Below are 5,291 nucleotides of genomic sequence, written 5' to 3'. Positions count from 1 at the left end.
ATCAGTTCTAACGAGATGGATGAAACTGGAGCCCATTATACAGAGTGAAGTAAGCCAGAAAGATAAAGACCAATACAGTATACTAACGCATATATATGGAATTTTAAAAGATGGTAATGATAACCCTATATGCGAAACAGAAAAAAGAGACACAGATGTACAGAACAGACTTTGGGACTCTGTGGGAGAAGGTGAGGGTGGGATGATCTGAGAGAACAGCATTGAAACTAGTATACTATCAAGGGTGAAACAGATCACCAGCCCAGGTTGGATGCATGAGACAAGCACTCAGAGCTGGTGCACTGGGATGACTCCGAGGGATGGGATGGGGAGGGAGGCGGGAGGGGGGATCGGGATGGGGAACACATGTAAATCTATGGCTGATTCATGTCAATGTATGGCAAAAACCATTACAATATTGTAAAGTAATTAGCTTTCAACTAATAAAAATAAATGAAAAAAAAAAAAGAAGTACTAATCAGATCTCCATCCAGATTAATCAACCATCCACTTCAACTGTAAGAGAGAAAATCTTAATAAAGTACTTTAAAATTTCTTTTCATTAGTATCAATATTATATATATATATATATATATATATATATATATATATATATACACACATATATATATACACTAGCTTAAAATATATATATTGGCTTAAAATATTTTTGTAAAATATGTACCAGAATAGGGAATAAGTGAGATCATTGGATTTATTAATCAGTAATTTTATTTTAAGCCACAGCAAGCAGTTAATAAACTTCATTTACAAAACTAAAAAAGAAAACAAGAATTAAAAAAAAATATTTAGGTTTAGGCCTCCTAAATAATCTCAAGTTTTAGACACTGCTCAGTGTTCAATCCAAAGACATGCTGTATTTTCTTCTTTAGTAATAGATTCTGAATTTCTGAGATAAGGTATGGTAATGTCCTTAAGGAAATTGAGTCCCTCCTTCAGACCCAGAGATAAAAAGAAGTTAGTTTAAAGTCTAATATAATTAACTAATGCATGCCAAGGCCATATAAATGCATGCATGGGATTCTCTTTGGGACTTCCAGAATTATTGCTCTTAGATAAAATTATTAATTTGAACATCCCTGTCTCCAGAATGTTTGCTGTGTAAGTAATAAACAGTGTTATTATTTAAGTCATTTTATAAAATATTGTGAAAATACACCTCTTTTTGCTGCCATTAAGGCAGTTATGTCAAGAAAGCATTAGAATGTCAAACATTATATCCAATCTTTTTACAAATTTTCCCTTGATATGATGAATATATATTATTGAGAGAGATATAATTCCAAATTTGTAAAATTATCTAGAATCCATTGCCTCAAGGCTTGACTACCTTAATGAAAATAAAAGTTGATAATATATTTTTATAATTTCTTTAGATCCATAGACGCATGTGTTAATATTGAATAGGTTAGAGTTTTCACTTATTAAAATAAAAATTGCAAATACAAAACTTATAAAATATTTTTATAAATTTAAGATTATTTTGAAAGATATTCTAATTTAACTGCTAACATTATTGCATGGCTTCCTCATGGCTCAGATGGTAAAGAATCTGCCTGCAATGTGGGATACCCAGGTTTGATCCCTAGGTTGAGAAGATCTCTGGAGAAGGGAATGGCTACCCACTCTAGTATTCTTGCCTGGAGAAATCCAAGGACAGAGGAACCTGGCAGGCTCTAGTCCATGGGGTCACAAGGAGTTGGATATGACTGAGCAACTAACACTGTTATTGCATAGTTCAAGGAATTTTAGAACAAAAAGGATTGCCTCTGGGTAGGTAGAATAGGTTTATATAGAAACATTTGAGAGTATAAAATTGGGTTCCTTTAAGTCCAAAAAAAGAAAAATGTTTAAAGCTTTATTCTTCATACTTATAAATATAGTCAGTATGATTTTCTTGTGTTTATGGTAAGGCCCGTTATGCTAGGGAATAGAACCATTTGTTATAGACTTTATATTATGGTTTAAGTCTCTTAAAAATAAAATAGACATTATTTAAATTGTAATAAAATATAGTTAACATCATTAAACATTCTCATTAAAACAAAATAAAATAGTAAATACTTTGAGGGAAACACTCAATATCATAAAATTAATAAACAGGCAACAACATCTATAAACCTAATTCCTACTCTAAATGAAATTTGAGAAACTTTGGTTAAGGAGATGCCAAAAAGTATAGCCAAGATTTTACTTAGAAAATATTCTGATCCAATCTCCTTATCAATTATTAGTGTGTTCAGATTTTCCATTTCTTCATGACTTGGTCTTGGTAGGTTATAGGTAACTAGGAATTTATTCATTTCTTCTACGTTATTCAATGTATTGGTGTCTCTTATGAGTCTCTATGATCCACGTGTCTTCATTCCAAATCTCCAGCATAGGGAACAATGGCTCCCTGAGGCATGCTTTTCACCTGGCAAGCTTGAGAGAGCTGACAAAAAATTTACATATGTTTTAAAGTTTCAGCTAGAATTTTACAACCATATTCCTTTAGTCAAAGTAAGTTACATGGCCAAGCCCAGGTAACTAGCAGTAGGCATTGCAGCATCACATAATTAGAGCATAAATAGGAAGTCAAGAGTTATGGATAATTATCTACCTGTCACAGATATTTCTTCTTTGCTTCCAAAGGGAAACCAAGCAGGTTTATTATAGCATTCTTATGGGCCTTAGCTGAGATTATCCTAACATTGCAATGCTCCTTTATCCAAGGCCTCACATATCAAAAAATATTATTCTAATGTATTTCCCTTTCATAGGAGTATAATCCAAAATTGTGACTCTTACAGAACTGATATCAAGATTACTTAAATGACCAATTTCACAAACTTAATATTTTCTCTCTCTTTTTAAAATAGCTTTGAAGTTAATATTTTGCCAGAAGAATTAACCCAAACCTAATTTAGATTTTGACGTTTTATGTAGTGTTATCAAAACTCTTAGAAAAAGAGCCTTTGAAATATTGAATCTTAGGTAGTGGTTATTCTAGTTTCTAGATTTTCCTCATGCAGATTATCTCTGTAAAAATAGTTATGAAAAAAATTTTACTGAAATATTTCAGTGCATATGTATATAAACTAAGAAACATTTGTTAAAAACTCTGGCCTAATAAAATTAAATAACTATACATGTATGAAAATGTATTTCTAGAAATATTTTTTAGGTCTTACTAAAATCTTTAAATTCCTTTAACATACACATGTTATATTCAGAACAAAGATTTATCACAGAAAGGAAGCTATATCTTTATGTATACCTACAGACAGATATAGGCCAGTAGACATCACTGATCTGGACCTATTCTTGTTTTATAGTGTTTATGGAGTTTTCTCATTTATCCTGTAATATCTTTCAAAATGCTTTCAAAAACGCTTTTATTCAATATATATATCAAAGTGAGGGAGAAGCATCCCACAAGTACTGTTTCCTCTGGATATAAAGTCTTGTATCAAAGAACAATTTCAGAGACTATGTTTAATATCTTGTTTTTCTCAAAGAGGGAATAGAATTTCAAGCTAATATGTTTGAAATATAAGCTTAACAGACTCATAGCTAAAGCCAAATGCATTACTATATATTGCAACCAAAGGTCAAGTCTGTTACAAATTCTTTTGGGCTTACTTTCCTTAGTAAAAACTATTCTGTAACTTTTCAAAGGCATTAAAATTTGTAGGAAATTACACATGCAGAATTATTAAAGGACATTATTATCAAAAAACCTTTTTCTCCTCCATTTTAGCCAATATTTGGTTTCTATAAAGAAAGTTACCACTCATGTTTGTATTGAGAAATTCTATTTCAAAAACCAACATAAGAACATTAACTTTTTTTTCAAGAAGCTCAACTGGAGTGATTTAGTATATCTGTATGATAATGGTTGAAGGGGATGAAAAGTGGTCAAATATAATATGTTATATTTGTGGGGACAACTGAAGGATAAAGTTTATAAAAAATAAATTTTGAAAAATGTATATGGAGACAATAAGTATAGTAGAAAAAAACCTAGGGAGTGAGTTAAGGATTGTCTATACATTGACAGCACCTCCTTTTTGAAAATAGATTACTTAAGGCAATTCATTTCAGTTACAGTAAAGGTAACATACACAGAGAGACATTTACTAACAAGATTTTGAGAAAATTTTTTTTTCTTAGAGAGCTATATAAAGTCAATAAAGGAATGCTACTAGTGAGATTAAAGAAGATATAATAGTAATAAATAAAATAACTTTAACACTGACTGATTAAAATAAAATCATGTAATGATTTTATTTACACTGTTAGAACTTTTCAAAAATTATGTATATAGCCTGAATACAACACGGCATATACTTAAGCCCTCTATCACTTTTTTCATCTTGTGTGCTGAGACTAACCAGTTGCTATTTTATGATTAATGACAGACAATTCACAGATAAATAATACATGTTTAACTCTAGATCATACTTACTTATATTTACATATATTGCATATATTCTTATGTAAGCAAGAGATGGCAAGAATACACAGAACTATACAAAAAAGATCCTAAGAACCCAGATAACCACGATGATGTGATCACTCACCTATACCAGACGTCCTGGAATGTGAAGTCAAGTGGGTCTTAGGAAATATCACTATGAACAAAGCTAGTGGAGGTGATGGAATTCCAGCAGAGCTATTTAAAAGGTGATGCTGTGAAAGTGCCAGCAAATTTGGAAAACTCAGCAGTGGGCACAGGACTGGAAAAGGTCAGTTTTCATTCCAATCCCAAAGAAAATCAATGCCAAGGAATGTTCAAACTACTGCACTCATCTCACAAATTAGGAAAGTAATGCTGAAAATTCTCCAAGCCAGGCTTTAACAGTATGTGAACCTAAAACTTTCAGATATTCAAGCTGGATATAGAAAAGGTAGAAGAACCAGAGCTCAAATTGAAAACATCCGTTGGATCATTGAAAAAGCAAGAGAATTCCAGAAAGATATCTACTTCTGTTTCATTGACTCTACCAAAGCATTTGACTGTGTGGATGAAAACAAACTGTGGAAAATTCTTAAGAGATGGGAATACCAGATCTGACCTGCCTCGTGTGAAATTGGTATGAAGGCCAAGAAGCAACATTGAGAACTGGATATGGAACAACAGACTGGTTCCAAATCAGGAAAGGAGTACGTCAAGGTTGTATATTGTCAACATGCTTATTTAACTAAAATGCAAAGTACATCATGCAAAATGCCAAGCTGGATGAAGAACAAGATGGAATCAAGATTGCTGGGAGAAATATCAATGA

The sequence above is a fragment of the Cervus canadensis genome, chromosome 16, assembly GCF_019320065.1.
Source record: "Cervus canadensis isolate Bull #8, Minnesota chromosome 16, ASM1932006v1, whole genome shotgun sequence".
NCBI classification, from domain to species: Eukaryota; Metazoa; Chordata; class Mammalia; order Artiodactyla; family Cervidae; genus Cervus; species Cervus canadensis.
This window is presented reverse-complemented; position numbering follows the sequence as displayed.